Below are 24,964 nucleotides of genomic sequence, written 5' to 3' on the forward strand. Positions count from 1 at the left end.
CAGTCAATACTCTTTGATCCAGTATCCAGGATCCAGGATACAGTATCCTCCGTGCAGCAGCTTCTGCACATGAGGCATCAAGGGAACCACCTCAGAAAAACTGCTATGACCAGAAATACTGCAGAGAACAGGGTAACCAGAAGCACGATCATCTCAGAAGATACCTGCAGCCGCACGCCTACAGTGGCCTTATACGGTTTGTGGGCAAGAGACCATTGTGAGGAGGTCCGAGAAACATATTTCAGTCACTTTGTTCTGATGCAAATATATGCCTCCCAGAGATCTTAAGATGACAGAGAGGGACTTTGCTGTGGGAGAGGGGAGACGTGTTTTTTGGCTTCAATGGTAGCAGCTAAGCACCAGTATAATTAGATATTAAGCTAGATGCCTGCATTTCAACTCACCTCTCAGGCAAGAATATGGATTCAGGCTTTTAGAAAGCTTTTTTCACAAGGGGTGCCAAAGTAGCAAGTGAAAGAAAAGGGTAAAGTGGAAGGAAAACTTTTTCCTGGTGATTAAGCAGTTCCTAACATATATGCATGAATGCATACATACAAATATAAATACAAACTTAAAGAATACCCTATCCCAAGCACTCCAGGTAATTAAATGTTTATTTCACTCTGAATTGGGATGTCTCATGATGCTAAGGAAAATATTGGAAAGACCTTCTCTCTCCTTACCTCACTTTCAGTTAAAAAAAAAAAAAAAAATGAAAGACAGAAGAAGGGAGAAAAGAGATAAATAGAAGGCTATTTTGAAGGTAAGAAGGTGAAGGCAGTCACCTTTTATGCCTTCCTCCCTTCCTCCTGTCAATCATCCACTCTGGTTGATTCCCAAGCTTGCTTTATAAACAGCCGGAGAGCAAAGCAAAACTTAACTCAACTCATCCTTTCATTTGCAATACATTGATAGGGCCATTGCTGTGCACGTTTGGTGGGTCCTGGACAAAACTGTATCAGGTTGCCTTTTCCAGAATGGGATTTGGAGCAAGACCCTTCTCTCTCTAATGTGACTGAGGAAAACAGAAGGAAGGTAGGCAAAGGACACCTGTTCTAGGCCAGGCACAGTGGCTCATGCCTATAATCTCAGCACTTTGGTAGACTGAGGTGGGTGGATCACCTGAGGTCAGGAGTTCGAGATCAGCCTGGCCAACATGGTGAAACACTATCCCTACTAAAAATACAAAAAAAAAAAAAGCTGGGTGTGATGATGGGTGCCTGTAATCTGAGCTACTTGGGAGGCTGAGGCAGGAGAATTGCTTGAACTTGGAGGCAGAAGTTGCAGTGAGCCAAGATCGTGCCACTACACTCCAGCCTGGGTGACAGAGAGTGACTCTGTCTCAAAACAAGAAAAGAAAAGAAAGAAAAATCAAAAAGACCTGCTCTCCAGTAGTCTCTGAGGCCCCAGCTTCCCAGAATGGGAGTGTTGATCAGGACCTATGGTAAATGGTTTCCTACTCCAGTCCAACAGCTCACTGGGCTAAACAAAAGAGGCCCTTCACCGCCTCAGGGCAGACCCACAAATTTATTTATCTATTTATTTATTTATTTATTTATTTATTTACCAAAAAACCTTAAATTCTGTAATCTTCAAGTCAATCGTCAACTTTTCTTGGATTTTTTAAGAACTGAAAAGAAAAATAATTTCAAGCAACAGCACTCAAACACCATATACATTTGTAATGAGGTACAGCAATCAATTTTTTTTGTGGGGGGGGATGGAATCTCTGTCACCCAGGCTGGAAGGCAGTGTGATCTCGGCTCACTGCAACTTCCACCTCCCAGGCTCAAGTGATTCTCCTGCCTCAGCCTCCCGAGTAGCTGGGACTACAGGTGCGTGCCACCACACCCGACTGATTTTTGTATTTTTAGTAGAGTCGGGGTTTCGTCATGTTGCCCAGGCTGTTCTCGAACTCCCAACCTCAAGTGACCTGCTAACCTCGGCCTCCCAAAGTGCTGGGATTACAGGTGTGAGCCACTGCACCCAGGCCGGAGTGCAGTGATTTTAAGTCAATTTTAAGCCTCGTATTTTCTAGGTTTTAGCTTAATAATCCTCATTAGTTTTTCAGATTTTTGTCCATCTTGTTTTGGGGCTATTTTGCCTAACTGGGCCTAAACAGAATATTAAAATACATTAATAATCCATACTAAGAGTAGAGTATCAATGGGTTTCTCACTCCCTAGGGACATAAGTGGAAACAGAATACAGGTGAATGCCCCTGGTTATCCCTAAGTTGGGCAGTTTCATACAATCATGTGTTCTCTGAGGCCAAAGTCTGTGGTTTGATCATCTTAGCAGCTTCCAGAACAGAAAGTAGGTTTACTGTGTCTTCAGTTCTTTTTCTCAGTGCTTGAGAAGAATGCCCTGCTTTCCTGATCACACCACGAAAACTCGTGGATGGATGAAGCCTTCTCCTTCCAGGTTTCCAGAGAAGCCTTCATTCCAGGCTCGGAAGAAGTTGTACCACACTCCCAGATGGATAAATCCCATAAACATCATCTTCTGCCTTTGTGGACCATAGAACTTTTTCTTTTCATCCAGGAAGATTTCTCCTTTGAAATAAGGCTGGAAATCCTTCACTTCGGTCCTGATGTGCTCCTTTACAACTGCATAGAGGGGGACGCCCAGCTTGTCCAACATGTGTTTCAGGGAGGACAGACCCGCAACTTCCTCTAGACAAGGAAACAGCCTGGCCTCCGCATGGCCATAATCACAGCTCCATTTTTTTCCCATAGCTCCTTTGCTTTCAAAGTTCTTGGTTCCTTCTCTAGTGTTTTCAGGTCTATGTCCTTCAGGTACTCCAGTGCTGCTTTCTGGGGCTTGGACAAAAACACGTCTGTGTTGGCCAGCAGCAATGCCAAGGCAGCAGCCCCCAGGGCTCCTGCACCAATGGACCTCATCCCCCATGATGAAGAAACTTGGGTCCTTGAGTGCCTCCCTTCTTTCTCCCACCCCAACACCCGGGCGCTTACGGACAAAACCACCAGGCCTGGAGGATCCCAGAGACGGGCCCTGCACCTGCCAATATTTTTATTTAATTGGTGTGAGATGGGCCACAGACATTTTGAACCAGTCCCCAGGCGAATCACATGTACAGACAAAATGCAGAAGCACTGGGTCAGAGGGCCAGCATGAGGGCTAGAGTGATAGTTCAGATGCTGCAGAGACAGGCCATGGGATTTCCTCATGGAAAGAGACCCAAGGGTGTGGAAGGCATTTTCTGGACGATGACTGAGGTACTTGGTTTATGGGTAAGACAGTCTAGTTTACAAAAACATGATAATCCCCTCGAGCAATGCTTTTCAAGCTGTGCACCCCAGAAGGTGTGCAAGATGAGCCATGACAACATATAAGAAAACAACTGAATGTACCGTTTCCATTCCAATGTTTATAAAATTTCTTTGTTTTACTTATTAGTATAGTAGTGCATATGTATTATTTATAAATAAATAAACATATATTAGGAGTATAGCCTCAACACCATTTTACTAATGGGCATAAATAACCATAAAATGTGGAAACTAGTGTTCTAGAGAAGGACCATGATTCCTCACTGAAGGCTCAGCTGAGAAAGCTGTGATAACCAGGCAAACCAGAGAGGAACTAGAGGCTTCCTTCCTCCAGGTGCCTGGTAAGAATGATGAATATTCTGGGTTGGTAAGAAAAGACATCAGGCAGAAGGGAGCAAGAGAGGCTGCCCTGCTGGGGAATGTTTGGGACACCATAAAAACAGAAAGTGGGAGCAGCAAGAGGGCTCTTCATTACTACTGTTAATAATAAAACAAGAGCAACAAACAATACCTGCTCTTACTTACTGAATCCCCAGTAAGGTCAAGCACTGTGTTAGGCACTTTATGGGCATCACTGTTAATCCTCTTGATGTCATACCCATTTGACAGATTAATAGGAATAAAAAACCTTAAAAACCATAAGTGGTATAACAGAGATATTCTACTCCAAACTCAGCATTCCTGACATTACGTCATGCTGTTTCAAGAGCATGGATCATGAGTGACATTAGGAAACTTAGAGAAGCATATCATAGCACTTGAGGGTATTATAACCAAGTTGAATTTATCAGCTATCTTTTCTTTCAATTAAAATGCTAAACTGTGGTTGATGTTTTCATAAACAGAGAATTGGTGCTAGCTTCCTAGGCAATTTGGGAGACTAGATTTTTCTGAGTGTAAGTAAACCTACAAGTTAAAAGAAGTGACATCCACTGGGAGACTCAAGCCAGATGTGATTCTTTCCATACAAAGTCAGGTTTATCAACTCCCTCCCCGCACCCCGCCACACACACACACACACACACACACACACACACACACACACACACACTTAATACTTGCTGTTACACTCTGCATCTGTGGTCACTTTTTCCAGTGACCCTCCATCCAAATTTGTGGTTCTAAAGCTCTGACATCAACAGTGTATTCCTGAGGGTACTTCTCTAGGACTGTCTTCATTTTAAGTCTTTGCTCATAGGCACAACTGTAAACTTATAAGAAGTTTCAAGCAACTGTAGAGTAATAAGAATCAGATCTGTCCTGGGGTTGTGGGGGTTGAGGGAAGCGTGGCTCTTGAGTAGACAGAGGCTTGGCATCACAGTCCTTGTTCAGGATTGAGACTCAAGTGAGTCCAGGAAAGTCAGTGTCTCTTCTGTCCAATCACAGTGTGAGGCCAGGTGATTCTGGCCTTTTCTGCTCTATCATTCAGAAAAGAAGTCTTTTCTGCTCTATCATTCTAGCTTCTTAGCCACCCTTGTTGGTTTTCATGGATTTTCTTTTTAACCTGATCCTGCCTAGCAAGAAAGAATAAAGAAAAGGGAGAGGAGGGGAGAGAAAGGAGCTGACTCTGCAGATCACAACTTCATAATGATTTGAATATAAAAATAGCTGTTAATGATTCTCTCTTTATGCAGGGTATGAGATATATGATAGTTGTTTCTAGTAACATATGTTTTCTCTTTTTTATCTTTTGAAATGTTTTTGAAGTATTCCTGACTTTTATGGCTATTAATGGAAGATGCTGCTACCATCCTACCCAAGGGCCAGTTTTCTAAATCCTACAATCCTCTACAAATGGAAGCAATAGCACTATAGTTAATACTCCAAATTGTACCCTTGTGCACACACACAGGCCTAAATCACTTGGCCTTATAGCCACAAAACACAATTAGGAAGGACTAAGGTCATCAAAAAAAATCCTAAATGCCAGTTCATTGAACAGCACACTCTATAGTCATCTCACTTACTTGTTCTTGATAAAAATGAATCCCAGAAGGAGCTAGAATGATGACCCTGATTGTGAATAATGGCACACATGCAGTGCCCCACAATGGCTACCAGAAAACAACAGCATCAGTTAATAGCCTGTGTTGTCTCTTAACTGACCATTGCCAGCAATAGGTTTTGCTCTATATAGTCTGGATTCCCAGTTTCAAGGGTCTTCACTCCTATCAGGCAAAAGTTCTGTAATGAGAACAAGCCAAGAAAGGAATGAGGCAGGCAAAAAGCCAAAATCCAGGCGGTGTTAGAACAGCCTTGTCAGGGAAGCAGAGAAACAAATAACTGAAATTAGAAAAAAACTAGATTTTCAGAGGAGTCTCATAAATCAGACTTGAAAATTTAATTTGAGGGCTTTTCTCTTCCTTGCATCATATTTTTTCCCTTTCTAGAGCTGTGCTACAGGCCTGAACAGAGGAAGTAGAATGCAATTAATCGATGTGAATCTGCTTCATTAATGGATTGCTACTCCCTGTGTTTCCTCTAGTCAAGAATGCTTCTGAAAGTGCTCTCTGACAACAATGCTATTCACAGTCTGGATAATGGTACCAGGCAGGAGAAGAAACGATGCAGTACTTGCATGAAGGGAGCCCATGTTTGCTATTGACTGGTAGAGAAATTTAGTTAGCTCATTAAATGTTCTGCTTACAAACCCTATTCATGCTTTCTAATCAATTGATACTTGTCCTCCTTTCTCACATTGATTAAATACCAGGAAGTCCTCACAAGATAGTGAGATGTGAAGTTCCCACTGCAGTTAACAAATGGTCCTAAGACCCTTAGAAAACACATGGTTGTGCATCTTTATACCCACAGGGAATACACCATTAATCTGAACTAATAAAGGGGAACAGCAGGCTAATCATAGCTCATTTATATTTGGCCCTGGAATGTGTTATGTGGTTTTTGGCAGAAGATTTACCTTACTAATTATGTCTTACTTAAATTAATAATACAGTTAATTTGCATTCCCTTAGCACACACCAGTTGACAGTGAGAAGAAATGTGCTAAGTGATAAGGGAAATCATCTCGAAATTTAAAAGCTTCGTGGAATAATTTGTGTATATATGTATGTGTTGATACTGTATACATTTAGGACAAAAACTCTCAACATACTTTGGAAAGAGAAGTTAAAATTACGTGTGAAAATCCCTACATCAACATTGTTTCAATATTTTATCTCACTATTTCTGAGACCAATAAATTAGAAAGTTAAACCCGTAATCAACGAATATGTGTATATGTAGCCTACTATATCCTGAGCACTGTTCTCAGTATTGTAAAGGGATTTGAAGAAATATACAGTCATTATTCTGTTTCAATGTGGAGACTGGTTCCAGGACTCCCATGGACACCAAAATTCATGGATGCTGAAGTCTCTTATATACAATGATGTAGTATTTGCATAAAACCTATGTACATCCTCCTATTTACTTTAAATCATCTCTGGATTACTTATATTTTATAACTCAATGTATATGGTATGCAAACAGTTGTTATTTGTACACTGCATTGTGTAGGGAATCATGACAAGAAAGGAAAAGTTTGTACATGTTCAGTACACACACAACTACTATAGGCCTAGCCACATTTTTCATCTGTAGTTGGTTAAACACATGAATATGGAACCCACAAATACTAAGGCCAACTGTAGGTGTTTTTCTGTCTTAAGATCTAAAAATCTGGAGAAAGAAATATTAAGAGATCTAGCACTAATATGCTTTAGATGATCTTTGCCTTGTTTCTAGAGACTACAACTCATTTACAAACCATCTCCTATAGACCTGGATTGCTGATATGGGGAAGATAAAATTAAGGGGTCTACCTTTAAGCAGAGTCAACGAGGTTAAGACCAGGTATCTGATTTTCCAGTAAATGAAGTTGATGGACACAATAAACCCATGTATCATTGCTAAAGTGCTGTGAAGTGGAGCTCTAATGCCCTCTGCCAACTTAGAATCAAGAGTAAATATACACTAGCAATTCTACATTGGCATAATAACATTGCCCGGTTACTCTACTTTTGATACCTTCCCAGACAAACACAGACAGTTTGTCACAGTGGCAGATATGAAGATTCAAATATGTTTGAGCTATATGAAGTACAAGATAATGTAATGTTGATCTATCTGCTTTTAGATGCATGAAGCAACGGTCCAAACTTGGATATGGAAAGCAAACCTCACTTGTTTCACAAATCACAGGCATGTTTATTTCAGATATTGTAATACAATGATTTTCACCTCTCTCACTTCTAGCACAAGTGTTGCATGTCCCTTGGAAGTTGACCTAATACTAAAGATATCACCAAGTGTTTTCTATAATCTATTTCTGGTTAGTTAGTCCTTTAGGATAACACATACTTATCAATATCATTATGACATTGCAGGAAAAACAAAACAGATATGGGTGGATTCATCTCCTCTAAACTTCTTTCTTTATGGACTTGAACAAATTACTAAATTGTAATGAGCAAAATATGTATGCTAATACCCACATTATAATGTAGTTATAAGAGCTAGAAAGAATGTATGTTGAGTGCTTTTGCAAAGTGCTTTACATTTTAGAAATATTCTCCTTTTAGTGCAGCCATACTTTGATTATTTTTCATTGCAATGACATGGAAATTTCAGGACACAAAAATCAGAGTGGACAAAGAATTTCATGGGCTCTTTTCAAAGGATAAAACAGGAAATTAGAAAGAATAAATATGATATAATTCAAAATGTAAAGCCAATATCTCACCAACTTATTAATATATAAAATTATATGCCAACCTTAAACTTAACAGAAATGAATGCTACAATGTGGTTTGCTGAGCTAATTCAATCGGACTACATTAATAAAGTTCCTATAACAATTGAGATGGTAATCCCATGTTACAGTTTGCTAGTTTGGCCAATCCAAGAATATTACATTCTATTTTGAACATTACTTGGAGTGGTATTACCAAAAAATAAACTGGAAAGCATTTAGACACGAGTGGCTCAGACAATATAAGAGCAAAAAGTAACCATTTGAAGGAACTATAAAATGCACCTCAGAGAAGAGGAAGCATATCGAATACATGAGGGCTGACTTCAAATATTTCAAGAATTGTTGCCAGGAAGAACTTTAAACATAGAGTAACCGATGTTTAACTCATGCCGTGAACTCATCTACTGTATGTTTGAAAACCAGTAGCCCAGTAGGCTGTTGGGAAGACAGATTTTTTTCACATGTAAGTAAAGACAACTCATCTTATTGAAAAAAGCATGGACATATGATCTGATACATCCAGTAGAAAATTTCACCTTCAATCAACTAGCAATGTGACCCTAAATATAAAACCTCTTTGAGCTTATTTTTTCAAACTATAAATCATGTCAACAATAAGGCTGGTATAAGGATTACCTAAGAGAACATGTTTAAGAGCACTAGCATAATGCTTTAAATTTCATAGGTGTTTGCCAAGAAGTAATGCTAACAGTCATATGTCAAAGATGTTAAAAGATGGAATTGAGTGTTATGGGAGACAGTAATTTTCCTATCCTAGAAATTGCTTATGCAAAGGCTAAATAACCACTTGGAAGAATATAAAAGAGGAAAGTCAAGCTTCAGAACTAAAATTAGATTACTTTCAGGATTCCTTTCAACTCTAAATCTGAAGATCTTGTGATACAAACATTTAAAAAAAAGTTTTCTAGGAAAAAATATCAAGAAGAGCAACAGTATCCCAGCACTTTGGGAGGCCGAGACGGGCGGATCACGAGGTCAGGAGATCGAGACCATCCTGGCTAACACGGTGAAACCCCGTCTCTACTAAAAAATACAAAAAACTAGCCGGGCGAGGTGACGGGCGCCTGTAGTCCCAGCTACTCAGGAGGCTGAGGCAGGAGAATGGCGTGAACCCGGAAGGCGGAGCTTGCAGTGAGCTGAGATCCGGCCACTGCACTCCAGCCTGGGCAACAGAGCGAGACTCTGTCTCAAAAAAAAAAAAAAAAAAAAAAAAGAAGAGCAACAGTTATATTTACAAGAGTTAGTAAAAATGGACTAATATTTGAAAAATTAGTCTATCTGCCTATTAAAGTATAGAATATAATTTATAACTCTTTTAAACTAGTCAAGGGGAAAAATAAATAATGTTGACAAAACTCAATGCAGATCATATTTCATTAAACAAGAACATCTTTCTTTGCTAGACATATAGGTTAGTGATAAACTTTCAGAGGATACTATGATAATGATCATATACAATAACCCAGTTGTCCATTCCTTGATATTAATAATTAAGAAATATTTCTTTTGGAGAAGTTATTCCTTTAAAAATTCAACTGGTGGGATAAATCTATAGAGAAGTAGTACATAGCTAAAAATAGAAGTTTTAGTAAATTAATGAGTGGAATGTTGAATTCAGCAGTAGCTTTAATCAATGTTGTGAACTCATTCATTGTATAGCAGAAAAATTTACAGTGTGTTAGAAAATAATTTGTGAAACCAATAGTCCACTTGTCTAGGAACAAATGCACATCAAGTAATAGGGAATTTTAAAATAAAATTTGGAAGATAAGTTATGGTGTAAGGTTTGACATACAAATGTAAAGCTTTTAATTCAAATGTGATAAAGGAGATGTTTGTGGATTTATTTAGGGTATAAAAAGTCACATTTTAATTTAAAGCTTTATTAATGTGACAAAATTTCAGAATTAAAAGTAGTAGGACACTTACATCATATCCTTAACTAAATGAAGGGCATATTGTTTATGAAATAATGTTACTTCAGAAAGAAGACAATATTGCATATACATATTGACAAAGCCATTAGCTAGCCATAAAATCCAGTTTTTCCTTCATTACTAGTAACAGATGTGTAGATTTGCAAGTACCTACCAGAAACACTACATTTCCCAGTCTAGCTTGTGGTTGGGAGGAGTCATGTGAGTCATTTCTGCTTACCTTCTAATTTCAGTAGATGGTAAGCAGAAATAATGTGTGACACTGATGCCCTTAAGACCAGCCCTCTATCTTTCTTGTACATTTGTTTTAAGTTCCTTGTACACTCTGGATATTAGACCTTTGTCAGATGGATAGATTGTAAAAAGTTTCTCCCATTCGATAGGTTATCTGTTTAGTCTGATGATAGTTTATTTTGCTGTGTAGAAGCTCTTTAGTTTACTTAGATCTCATTTGTCAATTTTTGCTTTTGCTGAAATTGCTTTGGGTGTTTTCATCATGAAATCTTTGCCCCATGCCTATGTCCTGAATGGCATTGCCTAGATTTTCTTCTAGTGTTTTTATATTACAGTTTTAGGTTTTTCATTTGTTTTTTTTGTTTGTTTTTTTTTTTTTTTTGGCAGAGTCTCACTCTGTCACCCAGGCTGCAGTACAGTGGCGCAACCTCTGTCACTGCAGCTTCTGTTTCCCATGTTCAAGTGATTCTCATACCTCTGGCTCTCGAACAGCTGGAATTACAGGTGTGCACCACCATGCCTGGCTAATTTTTGTATTTTTAGTAGAGATAGGGTTTCATCATGTTTGCCAGGCTGATCTTGAACTCCTGACCTCAAGTGATCTTCCCACCTGTGCCTCCCAAAGTGCTGAGATTACAGGCGTGAGCCACGGCATCCAGTCTTATTTAAGTTTTTAATCAATCTTGAGTCAATTTTTGTATATGGTATAAGGAAGGGGTCCAGCTTCAATTTTCTGCATATGACTAGCCAGCACTCTCAGCATGATTTATTAAATAAGGACTCCTTTCCCCATTACTTGTTTTTGTCAAGTTTGTCTAAGATTAGATGGTTGTAAGTGTGTGGTCTTATTTCTGAGTTATCTATTCTGTTCCATTGGTCTATGTGTCTGTTCTTGTACCAGTATTATAAAAAGTGGACATGAACAGACATTTGTCAAAAGAAGACATACATGGAGCCAACAAACACATGAAAAACAGCTTGACATCACTGATCATTAGAGAAATGTAAATCAAAACCACAAAGAAATACCATCTCATGCCAGTCAGAATAGCTATAATTAAAAAGTCAAGACCAGGCGCAGTGGCTCACACCTGTAATCCCAGCACTTTGGGAGGCCAAGGCAGGCATATCACAAGGTCAGTAGATCAAGACCATCTTGGCTAGCACGGTGAAACCCCATTTCTACTAAAAATACAAAAAAGTAGCTGAGCGTGGTGGCAGGTACCTGTAGTCCCAGCTACTCAGGAGGCTGAGGCAGGAGAATAGTGTGAACCCGAGAGGCAGAGCTTGCAGTGAGCCAAGATCACCACTGCACTCCAGCCTGGGTGACAGATGAGACTGTGTTTAAAAAAAAGTCAAAAAACAACAGATGCTGGCGAGGTTACAGAGAAAAAGGAACACTTTTACACTGGTGGTGAGAGTGCAAATTAGTTCAACAATTGTAGAAGACAGTGTGGCAATTCCTCAAAGATCTAGAGGCAGAAATACCATTTGACCCAGCAATCTCATTATTGGGTATATACCCAAAGAAATATAAATTATTCTATTATGTTCACAGCAATGTCGATGGAATTGGAGACCATTATTCTAAGTGAAATAACTCAGGAATGGAAAACCAAACATTGTATGTTCTCACTTATAAGCAGGAGCTAAGCTATGAGGATGCAAAGGCATAAGAATGATACAATGAACTTTGGGGACTCAGGGGAAAGGGTGGAAGGGGGCGAGGGATAAAAGACACAAATTGGGTACAGTGTACATTGCTTGGGTGATGAGTGCACCAACATCTCACAAAACACCACAAAAGAACTTACTCATGTAACCAAACACCACGTGTTCCCCAGAAACCTATGGAAATTAAAAAAATTTTAAAAACATTCTATTATAAAGATATATGTATTCATGTATTCATTGCAGCATGAGTCACAATAACAAAGACATGGAGTCAACCTAAATGCCTGTTAATGACAGACTGAATAAAGAAAATGTGATACATATACACCATGGAATACTATGCAGCCATAAAAAGGAATGAGATCATGTCATTTGCAGGGACATGGATGGAGTTGAAAGCCATTATCCTCAGCAGACTAACGAAGGAACAGAAAACTAAACACTGCATGTTCTCACTTGTAAGTGGGAGCTGAATGATGAGAACACAAGGACACATAGTGGCGGGTAACAACACACACTGGAGCCTGTAGGGGTGGGGTGGGGGGAGGGAGTGCATCAAGAAGAACAGCTAATGGATGCTGGGCTTACTACCTAGATGTTGAGATGATCTGTGCAGCAAACCACCATGACACATGTTTACCTATGTAACAAACCTATACATTTTGCACATGCACCCCTGAACTTAAAATAAAAAAAAAAAAGACTAGTCCTGTCTTCACATTCCCCTGATCTCTTCCTATGAGCTGGAATAATGAGAACCAGAGTGATCTTTGATATCACATGGTGAAGAAGGCAGAGGCACTATCAGAATAAGACCCTGAGTGACTATGTGGAAGGAAGGCACTGCTAACCCAGAGTAATCATTTGCAACTGTTATGTGAGAAAAATAAACTTCTATCTTGTCTGAGCTATTGAATCTTATTTTATTTGTTTGTTTCAGTAGTTTAGCATTTGATCCTAAAAACTACTCTGATTAAAACTATGCAAAAATGCATGTTTATATAATCAGAGATAACAAGAAGCCCTAGGAAAGTACAAATAGTGATTGTTTTAAGGTAATATTTTATAACATTTAAGTATTTTCCAATTATGTGACAACTTTTCTTTTGGAGAATTAATTATTATGGATCAGTCAAGGGCCAAACACACAATAAATTTTTCAATAGATTCAGTCTTCCTCTCAAATCCAAGGAAGGCCATATATAAAAGCAGGATCAAATTGCTAGGGGAATTCACATTTGATTCCTAATTGTACATTTACCAGAAGAAAATTTGGCGTTTGAATTCAGCATTTAAATTCACTACTATTCAACAGCAATCTGAATCCCCAAGTTCAATTAAAAAGGTCATTACCCTCTAGAACTGAAGGTGCTCTTTTAATTACAATATTGCTAATGAATTGGGAGACAACACATTTTGGCTTAGTTCAATTAGCACATTTAAGTCAAAGCAAACTTCAGCGAATATGGGTGACTTTCCCAGTGACACGCTTTTTTTTTTATTCCCTCCTTCTCTCCCTCCCTTCCTTCTTTTTGTGTCTTCCCTACTTCATTATTTCCTCGGAAATTTAAGCATAACTCTGGCATGTAAGTCTCTCGCTCCATTTTGTCTGTAAACTGCTGCAAAAGCTGTTAATAACTAAGGACTACAACCACATTTTTGTTTTGCAAAACTCTTCAAATTTATATGAATATTCAGAAAACATTTTGATGAGAAATTTTTAACATAGCTTTCTGAAGCAGAGTAAAACATAAACTTCACTTTCTCTGGCTAAAACAATAATTATCCAATCACTTTATCATGGTGTATTGCCCATGCTTTTGCTATGGAAAAGGGGAAAAAGTGAACATATTTAACACTTTGCTACCAACAATGGTTTATTCAGGTTAATTTATATTTGGAAAGTGGAGTTTCAGGATAACATTCCAAACTAAAGAATACTAATGAATAGCTCCTGAGCTCTGAGCTTTCCTGCCTGGCTAGGATTCACATGACATGACCTTAAATGTAACAGTTTTGGGTGAACAAGAGAAAATCTTCCCTTCAAAGTGATTTGTAAAGTTCAGAAAATTAGCTCTTATGCTCAAACTAATAGTAATAAAAACACTGCTACCAGATTAAATTTAAATAAAGTTCATAATAGCTGTTTGTAACATCTAGATTTAACTTCAGGGGAAATAATTGACTCAATTTGCCCAGGTTATGCTCTTCCTTTGCTATGCCAGTAGGGGGCTTGGAGAGGTTGTCCATGCAACATATCCTACAGATTTGAATCAGCTAGACTGGGTGTTTATTCATTTATTCAGGAAATACACTGAGCAACCTACTATGAGCTTGGAGGTAGGCAACAACACAGAGAAAAAGCTAGATCTCTCTCTCTGTAAATTGGCATAAAGATAGTTTTAGCAAAGGAGGAACAACTTCCTTCTAATTTGGCACTACATTATTTTCTCCTTGGAAATTATTTTCTCCTTGGAAAAGCCATCCACTTGGCTTTGTACCCTGATTAGTCTGTTCTCACATGGTAATAAAGACATACTCGAGACTGGTTCATTTACAAAGAAAAGAGGTTTAACTGACTCACAGTTAAGCATGGCTGAGGAGGCCTAGAAAACTTACAATCATGGTGAAAGGAGAAGCAAACATCTCCTTCACATGGTGGCAAGAAGAAGTGCGAAGCGAAGACGGAAAAGCCCCTTATAAAAACCATCAGATCTCGTGAGAATTCAGTCACTACTATGAGAACAGGAACATGGGGGTAACTGCCTCCACGATTCAATTAACTCCCACTGGGTCCCTCTCATGACCCATAGGGATTATGGAAAATACAGTTCAAGATGGGATTTGGGTGGGGACACAGCTATAGAATTCAAGATGAGATTTGGGTGGGGACACAGCTATAGATAAACATTATCTCCTAAAAAAAAGTCATACTTTTTTTTTTTTTTTTTTTTTTTGAGACAGATTCTCACTCTGTTGCCCAGGCTGGACTGCAGTGACATGATCTCAGCTCACTGCAACCTCCACCTCCCAGGTTCAAGTGATTCTCATGCCTCAGCCTCCTGAGCAGCTGAGATTGCAGGCACCAGCCACCATGCCCAGCTAATTTTTGGATTTTTAGTAAAGACGAGGTTTCATCATGTTGAACAGGCCGGTCTTGAACTCCTGACCTCAAGTGACCCTCCTGCCTCAGCCTCCCAAAGTCCTGGGATTGCAGGTGTCAGCCACCACACCTGGTCAAGTCATACCTTTTAAAAATATATATTTTTTTAATTATATTCAAGTAAGGTATGTTCTTTAAAGAAAATTTAGAAATAAAAGAAGAAAACACAAATACTTTCTTTCCCAAAGCAAAAACTGCTAACATTTTAAAACTTTTCTTTCAAATTTTGTTTATCTCTTTTTCTCTCTTGCGTGTAGTTGGAAAAAAAGCTGTAATTATACTGTTTTTTAAATTTGTGCTAAGTATTAATGCAAACTTTTCATAAAACATTTAGTGGAAGCATATTTCATAATTTATAACATACTATGATTTTTCTTATTGTTTTCTTCACTGCAGATTATAATTAAGATGATCAACTTTTCAGATAACACTTTCCTAGAAGTGTTGAGTCAAAGAATAAATATGTATTTGTTTATTTTAAAGTACAAATGTATACACGAACACACACAAATATATATATAATATATATTTTTTTTATTTGCTTCATTTGTATTGTTAAAGGGCATTTCCCAAAGATTGAAGCAAATTACACTCCATCTAAAAAAAATACTTAACCTCACTCAGGTATATACATAATGCACAGCTTACTCAGATGTATATATAATTTTGTAATGCATTAGGAAAATGATTGTATACCTAATATTTTCTCTGTATTTGTAACTAAAGTATGGTGATTTGTGAAAAGCTTCTTTACATCTATTTTCTATTAAGATATTGCTAAATTTTTGCCTATCTTTGAGGTTTCTTTTCAATGGCTTATTGTGTGTAAAATAAACCATGATAAACCTCTTTAAAAAATAATTTCTAAGAGTGCTGTATATATTAAAAATATGAACTTTATATTGGCCACATTTATTGCAAATATTTTCCCAGATATAATTACTTTTAATTTTATTTATGACCTGTTTTACAAAAAAGTACAAGTTTTATATAACGAATTGTGTTGTATTTCTTATATCAAGATGTTAACCAATATTTTTTATTCAATTTTTATTATTCAGTTCTGATAAATTTCCCTGGTATTTGTCTCAAAGCCCCACATATTTCTTGTTATTCCTTAAAAAGAACTATTGACTTTTTAAAGAAACTTCTCTTACTTATTGAATTTTATTACTAATTCCAAAAGTGGCTAATTTTCTTCTCTCTCTTTCCTTCTCTCTCCCTAAACATATCATCTAAAAAACACCTTTTAAGTTGTTTTTCTTCTCCAGTAATTATCTTCCTTATTTCTACTCTTATCACAAAAGCCAAACTTCAGAACTATACAAAATAATAATAATAATAATAATAATAATAATAATAATAATAATAATAACGGGAATCTGGACTATTCGTTGTTAATATAATATTGATATTTTTTAGCATGTTAAGAAAATACCTTTTTTATTTCTAAATTTCTCCAAAGTATTTTGTTGGTGGTGCTAGTGGAGAACTATTTTTACATTTAAATCCAGAAATGATTAGTTATATAAAACTCTGACTTTAAATGTAAAAAAGTGCGTTACATTATGAATTTTATTACAGACGGGCGCGGTGGCTCACACCTGTAATCCCAGCGCTCTGGGAAGCCGAGGCGGGTGGATCACAAGGTCAGGAGTTTGAGACCAGCCTGGTCAACATGGTGAAACCCTATCTCTACTAAAAACACAAAAAATTAGCTGGACGTGGTGGCAGGTGCCTGTAATCCTAGCTGCTCTGGAGGCTGAGGCAGGAGAATCGCTTGAACTCGAGAGGTGGAGGTTGCAATGAGCTGAGACTGTGTGGCACTGCACTGCCAGCCTGGGCAACAGAGCAAGACTCTGTCTCAAAAAAAAAAAAAAAAGAAGAAATTTTATTACATTACAGAATCTTTTTTTAAAGCATTTGCAACATATTCGGTGGCTAGCTGTGAAAAAAGTTCTTATGAATTTGTTTTATAGATAAGATGTTCAATATTGTCAGCATTTTTTGATTAAATATCTTTTTTATCTTTTATTGATATAATAATATTTTTTGATTATATATTATTAAAGTAAGTTACTCCGTTTAACAGACTAGGCAACAGTAAAAGTTTTCTAAACGTTTTCTTGATTCACCTTTATATTGAATTTTGCTATCTTAATAAAAAATTCTATAATCATTACCTTTTTGTTATCTTTGTCAGGCTTTTTATAAGTATTATGTTGGGAAAAATAAATGAATTGGTAGCTTTCCATCTTTTTGCATGTCTTATCACGAATTCTATAGCATGGGACTAATTCTTTTAAAACCTTAAAAACTCCGGGGCCAAATTCTATTTAGAGGTAACTAACATTTTGATACTACTAACGACTAATAGTACATTAAGAACATTTTTACCTCATGGCTCAATTTAGGTAATGTATGTTTTCTCAGAAAAAATGGCTTCTGAGACCTCCAAACATATTGATTTAATTTTACATAGTATTTCCTTATTTTAAAAAGTTACTCTTAATATCTTTCCATTTTAATTTATAACATTTATAACTTTATATATATTTATTCTTACTATTTGACTCACTATGGGTCAGTCTCGTTTTGTCTGAAATAACCAGAGATGATTAATTTATCAACTCTTCGGATATCTTTCTTCTAATAAATAAATTCTTGCTTTTATCTCCATCATTGTCTTTCCTCCATTTTCTTCTACTTTTTTAATTGAAGAGGATATTAAAGAAAAATTGTTATTTCTTCACAATTCTTCCTTAGCTCTCTCTCTTGCCTTGGTTCACTGTGGGCAGAGTAAATTCCTTGGCTTCACTGACCTAGGCCTGACCATGAGAGTTGCTTTAAGTAGTAAGATTTAGGCAGAAAAGAAGTTGTGTCACATCCAAATAGGGGCTTTACGGAGCATTCCATGTGTCCCTCTCCATGTGTCTTGTGTTCTTACCCTTGCCTTGGGAATATGCTTCCCATTTGGGGGCTGATCCTTCAGTCAGCATCCCAGAAATAGAAAAAAATGCGTAAAACAGACATCAGTCCAACCTGCAGAGTGCAGTTGAGCAACAGCAACTAACAACGACCCAGCCTCTTTTATTCAACTTGCTGGGAAACAAACATTTATTGCAGCCATTGAGATGGTGTACTGTCATGGAGGAAGACCTAGTGAAAAGTGACGAATACAATTTATTTATTTATTTATTTTAGACAGAGTCTCGCTCTGTCACCCAGGCTGGAGTGCAGTGGCGCGATCTTCACTCACTGCAACTTCCGTCTCCCTGGTTCAAGCCATTTCCTGCCTCAGCCTCCCGAGTAGCTGGGACTACAGGCGCACACCGCAACACCTGGCTAATTTTTTTTTTTTTTTTTTTTTTTTTTTTTTAGTAGAGACTGGGTTTCACCGTGTTGCCCAGGCTGGTCACAAACTCCTGAGCTCAGGCAATCCGCCTGCCTCCACCTCCCAATGTGCTAGGATTACGGGAGTGATCCACCATGCCCAGTTGACTAATACAATTGTATATTATTCTTTCTATCATAATAAATTGAACCCCTTCTTCATGCTCCATCTTACCTGTTTATTAATAATAAGGCTAAAATTATGCCACTGCATACAGCTTTGTAAATGTGCCAAAAATTTAATAATTTGATGTTAAAACATTCTAAAAAGTATGAAATTAGTTATTTTTTCCTATTTGACCTAATATATATTTACAATATATATTTTTAAATTTCTATGTGCTTTTATCATTTAATCCATATGATTCGTTTCTAGCGTCCTTGTAGTGTTTTCAGAGAGATGTGGTCTTACAATTTTTGACTTTATGAATTTAGGTTGCTTTTATGGCTTACAATGTGATATTTTTAAATTGTTTTGGTAAACAGTTGAAAAACATTTGATTTTTAATAACACTTTAAATGTTTTAAACTTAATCTGAATATTTGAATTTAATTTGGGATATAAATCTATGTGCTTTGATTATGATGACTGGTAAGATTCACTTTATCTCTGTATTGTTTGCTTTAATTTTCTTCAGTGATACAAAACCAAAACGTTTATATCCTCCTAAATTTTTAAGTGCATTCCTAAACTATTTCCTCTGATTAATAAATTTATGAAAAATACAAAAACATTGGCCTGTGCATGTATCATCCCTCAACACACACAACTAGTGTAAAATAATTTTTTATTTCTAGTTCACTTAAATTTTCAGTATTTGACAACATATTTTGAGGTTACAGTTGTTGATTATGACTGTTTAATGACAAAACTTTTCATATATTTATTCTCTGGGAATTTTTTAAATGTTTGCAATATATTCGATGGCTAGCATTGCAGAAGTTTTTTAAAATCTTTATGTTGAACTGGAATCATGCCCACACCACTCCATATATGTTATTTAATTCTCTATTTCTTAGTTGCCAAGTTCTCATTTTTCGTTTTATTGGAGCATATTTTCAAGTAAGATTATTCAAAAATGATTCATCAATGATACATGTTTTGAATCCTTTACATTTTCAAGAATGTCTTCACATAGAAATGACAACAACACGGCTATATTTATAATTATTGAAATGCAATTTTTTTTCCCTCTGAGACTCCATATAAGTGACTTCTAGCATTTATTATGATACAAACTTTGAATCTAACTTAAAAGTTGTACTTTTTTTTTTTTTTTTTTTTTGAGATGGAGTCTCACTCCGTCGCCAGGCTGGAGTGCACTGGTGTGATCATGGCTCACCGCAACATCTGACTCCCTGGTTCAAGCGATCCTCCTGCCTCAGCCTCCTGAGTAGCTGGGATTACAGTCATATGCCACCACATGTAGCTAATTTTTGTATTTTTAGTAGAGACGGGGTTTCGCCATGTTGGCCAGGATAGTCTCGATCTCCTGACCTTGTGATCCGCCCGCCTTGGCCTCCCAAAGTGCTGGGATTACAGGCATGAGCCACTGCGCCTGGCCAAAATTTGTGCTTTTAAGTAACATCCCTCTCTTCCCTGCACTGAAAGATATGACTTTGTTATTGACATTTTAAAAATCTGACAGTATATTCTAGGCATAGGTCTTTTTCACCGGCTTTCCACGAAACATAGTGATTCTTTTAAACTTACAAAGCCAAAATCTTATTAGTTTTATAATAACTATTTTATTATGACTTTGATTATTCTTTTTGGTCAGTTTGTTTTGGCTAGATTCCCAAGGATTGTCAGCTATCTACAAATTGCATCTTTGTTTTCTTTCCTTGATTTATATTATGTTTTTGATTGATCTGCATTCTTAGTGTACTTTTCAAAATTGTTCTTTAAGTCACTGACTGGATTTCATAGTTTGCCGATTCTGGTTTTACACTTCCAATGAATACTTTTATCAGTTTAATGTGTTTTTTCTAATTTTCCTTCTCATCCCAGACTTTTTATGCTCACAAGCTGTATCTCTGCAAATGACCACTTTGTATCATCTTTAATCTCTTCTTTAGTGAATTTGTCTTTTCTGGTTCTTTATTGAAAAAGCAAATATACATTCTAGAAAAAAATATGTTTCTAAAATAATTATTTCTTTGCAATGTTAGGACATCAAATTCTTCTTATGTTATTAGCTCTTTCTGTAGAAAGAGTTTGGTCTTCATCGATTCAAACAAGGGGATCTTTACCCATATCCACATGTTTCATGCAAATAAGTGTATGTGTTCATTTTAATCTCCATCACTATTTCCCTGTGTACATCCAGATATTCCTTTTCTAATATTGTCAATGAAACCCAGAATAAGTGAGATTGTATCATTTCCTGTTTCCCTAATCCTTGCAGTAAAATAGGTGTATTTACTTCTGGATAATTTTAAGCAGCCTGTAATTATTGTCTTCTCTTTATTTCCCACACTACCGGTATTTTACAACTCCACTTATAATTTGCTTCATAAATGTGTTGTATGGTTTTCCCAACCCTTTACACCTCTGAATATGCTATATGGAAGTTGTAGTCTCCAGAATAGAGAAAGAAAGATAGTGATGTGGGTGGGGGACGTGGAGGAGGATGCAAAATAAATGTCAGTCATCTCAGTCACCCATAGACCTGGGATTATCACCAAATTCTCTGGATATACGCAGTGATTATAGATCTCTGAACAAAGGATCCAGAGTGGGGATGAATGAAAGACATCTCCCACGCATTCTAATCACTTCTGAATCCACTCCAACTCTACTGTATTTAGAGCAATGGTTCTCAAACTTGAGTGTCCATCAGAATCACCTGGAGGACTTGTAAAAACAAAACAAAACAGATTGCTGTCACACTCCCAGACCATCTAATTTAATAGGACTAAGGTGGAGCCTGATAATTTGCATTTCCAACAAGTCCCAGGTGATGCTGATGCTGCTGCTCTGGGCATCAAATTTGAGAATCTCTAATTTACAGCAATTCTTCCAAGGGAGCTCAATCACAGATTGAAATATTTTTTAACTTTGTATCAGTGTGTATTTTCACAGATATCCCATGAGCATGTAAGGAAATGTGAATTAAGCATTCACAGCTAGTGATTTAGTTAAAATGTTATGTTTATATATTTTTATTTACATTATTTAAGCATTTTACTATTAGATTTCTTTTTAAGATTATGTTATATATAGATATTTAAAAGCTAGTTGGAAATGAAATGTGTTTCATTATCTAATAGAACCATTAAAAGTACATTGTTAAGACTAATTTGTAAACGTACTGGCCACAATATCTGGAATATACTTGTTTTTAATGGGGGATTAAATAAAAATTTCCTAATACAAAAATTGAACTAAGTCTGATTGGGGAAAGTACATATGTGTGTGTATGTTTGTGTGAAGACACAAACATATACATAAAATATATACATACATGTATACATATATATCTGAGAGACTTGCTAAAGGTTATACAAAGAAAAATTCTAATTTCTGGCTGTGTGTATTAAAATATGAAGAACAAAATTCTAATTTCTGGCTGTGTGTATTAAAATATGAAGAAAAATGAGACTACATTAAGCATGTGCAAGATGACGTGGGAATGGAGTAGGAAAGGTGTTTGTTCCTGGCTGGCCAGATTCAGATTATTTGGGGAATCATGTCTTGAGAGCAGAATTGTGGGTCACTGTGTTTCTCTTTCCCTTTGTTGCTTTGGGTTATTGAAAAAGAGCTGGGGACTTTATTAAAAAGAAAACGGTATTAATGTTTTTGTCCTGTCAATATCTTGAAAGTTGTTTCCCTAAGAATGGTCAGACATAGTGAGACTTAATCAGCAAAAATACCACCATGTACTTTAATAATGAAATAAATTAGACTGGGGTTATTATAAGAACAGTTTCTGAATGACGATGCAAAATATAACAAACACTGAAGCCCCACACTGGCACAGCATCTGTGAGGCTCTAGGGTTTACGCTCCCTAGGTTTAGAAAATTTTATGTTTCAACCCCAAAGACAGACATTTTCAGACTACCTTTATGTGATTCCACTGTAATATTCAATTTTGTCAAATTATTTTTCTTTTATACATTGAATTAGTCCCTTTTTCCCAATTCTCTTCAGAATTAACAAATTTAGATTTTCCAGCACATGGCAGTTCCATTTAAGTGGAATAAAATAAGGTCTGTTCATTTCTCTTTTGCTTTCTACAGTTTGCTTTTCTCTGTGTGAAAAGGCTATTTCTTCTTCAAGTGTATTATTATTCTCATAGACACAAACAGAAGCTCCTTTTGCAATTGACTTGCCTCTCTTTTTGTCATTACAAAATTATCACTATGGTAGTTTTACCAGTTAGAAGCTAAGTATGATTAAATTCCACTTGACCTTGTTTAACCCTTCATTCATAGAACACTTCCTAGAGCAAGGGAGTTTGAAGCTGAAATATTGCTTGAAGCTGATACATAATATGGAGAGGAAAAGCAGTCTTGCCTTGAACTTGGAAAAGCTTACAATCTAGACTGTATCATTGTTCTCAAAGTGTGGTCCATGAGCAGCATAGGTATCACTTGTGGATCTGTTAGAAATGCAGATTCATGGAATCACCTAATGAAACAGAATTTTTGTTTAAACAACCCTTCCAAATAAACTGTTTTACAAAATCCTTTAGGTGATTCTTATGCATATTAGGTTTGGAGGCTACTGCTATAATCAAAGATAAATTATGATTAGATTTTTAAAAAATGATATCTTAGTAGATCTCAGAAGTGAATGCAATGCCTTCTGGTGCAGATAAAGGAAGCCTTCTGGCACTTGAACTGAAAGTAAAGAAGGCTTTTTTTGGGTTATGATGGTGGACCAATGGCTATGTAGAAGGGAAGAGATGATACAAGCAAATTCCCAAGGCCAGGAAAACACAGATGTATCATTGCATAGGGGGCTGGTAAGTCAAAATACAATGTCTAAAGACATTACCAAAGTACTTTGTGAGTACCATGGAAGTAAACGTCTGATACTAGGAAGAGTGAGGGGAGGCCTCACAAAGCGATTTATACAAGTCTGGGCCGAGATGGGTAATTTCAGTTTACAAGTCATGTAAACTGAGGGCTGGGAAAACACAAATTCAGATTTTCAAGGCTAAAGAGACCTTCAGCATAAACTAATACAATTCACTGCACAATGCATAGGTTCCTTCTCTACAACAGGTTGGATGAGTGTTTGGCCTCTGCTGGGTTCTACTGTACGTTCACCAGGATTCTCACATACATTAGGAAGATATATAATTATCAAGACAAAGCATCCTCTTCTGGTGTTCTCAATTTTTGTTTATTTGTTTGACATTTTTACCTGCTCATGAGTCAGTATCTCTAATGATGGAATATTTTAATACATAAACATCTTACCTTTTAACTATACTGCTCAGTTAGCAGGTATATATTTTACATCAGGTCCTCTGCCCCTGGTTTTCTACCATTTACACATGATTTTACTTTTGAATAACAACCTGAAAGACCAAAGCTCTAACTTATTGTCATTGATATGGACTAAAGTGGTATATATTTAAATTATGGGACCTAAGATACAAGGTTGTCCAACATACAAACGGAGAATGCATTTACCTTCATGGTATGATCACAGGAGCACTAACACACCTGGCTGACCCCAAACACCTCCCCATTGGCTGATTATAATAGATACGTAAGGGGCCGGGCGCGGTGGCTCAAGCCTGTAATCCCAGCACTTTGGGAGGCCGAGACGGGCGGATCACGAGGTCAGGAGATCGAGACCACCCTGGCTAACACGGTGAAACCCCGTCTCTACTAAAAAATACAAAAAACTAGCCGGGCGAGGTGGCGGGCGCCTGTAGTCCCAGCTACTCGGGAGGCTGAGGCAGGAGAATGACGTGAACCCGGGAGGCGGAGATTGCAGTGAGCTGAGATCCGGCCACAGCACTCCAGCCTGAGCGACAGAGCGAGACTCCGTCTCAAAAAAAAAAAAAAAAAATAGATACGTAAGATACATGTATTTTACAGGGATAAACTTACAATATTCTTTCAGACATCTAAAAGGTGAATAGGCATCATTGTATTCATTTAGATACAGAATAGTACCTAATCTCTAAAGAGGAAAAACCCCTAGAATTAGAGGGAAAGATTATACATATTTACACTCTACAATAACATTAATAAAGTCATCGGCATATGACTTTTTACCTAGATATAGACATTTGCTTATATGTAAATTAACCCTTAATATGAGATATTGCAAATATTTTCTGAAAATATGAGACTTTATCTGGGTTAATCTGAGACTGATACTCTAAAGCCATTTTGGAGAGATACTAGAGTATATTCTTGAACAGACATGACTTGCCTATTTCTGCTTTAAGGAAAACTATAATCCACCTAATCGGATTGTAACATATCTGGTGTGAGGTACTTCTAGTTATTGATAAAGGAGAAAA

The 24,964-nt window shown here is 37.0% G+C and overlaps 1 protein-coding gene and 1 pseudogene across 9 annotated transcripts in view; both read right to left on the reverse strand.

Annotated features, from left to right (window-relative positions):
- CTNNA3 (catenin alpha 3) overlaps positions 1-24,964 on the reverse strand; it is a 1,832,183-nt gene that overhangs the window by 790,651 nt on the left and 1,016,568 nt on the right. The window lies entirely within an intron of this gene.
- Positions 1,944-9,046, reverse strand: LOC103887574 (annotated as a pseudogene).

The sequence above is a fragment of the Papio anubis genome, chromosome 11 (assembly GCF_008728515.1).
Source record: "Papio anubis isolate 15944 chromosome 11, Panubis1.0, whole genome shotgun sequence".
In the NCBI taxonomy this organism is placed as follows: Eukaryota; Metazoa; Chordata; class Mammalia; order Primates; family Cercopithecidae; genus Papio; species Papio anubis.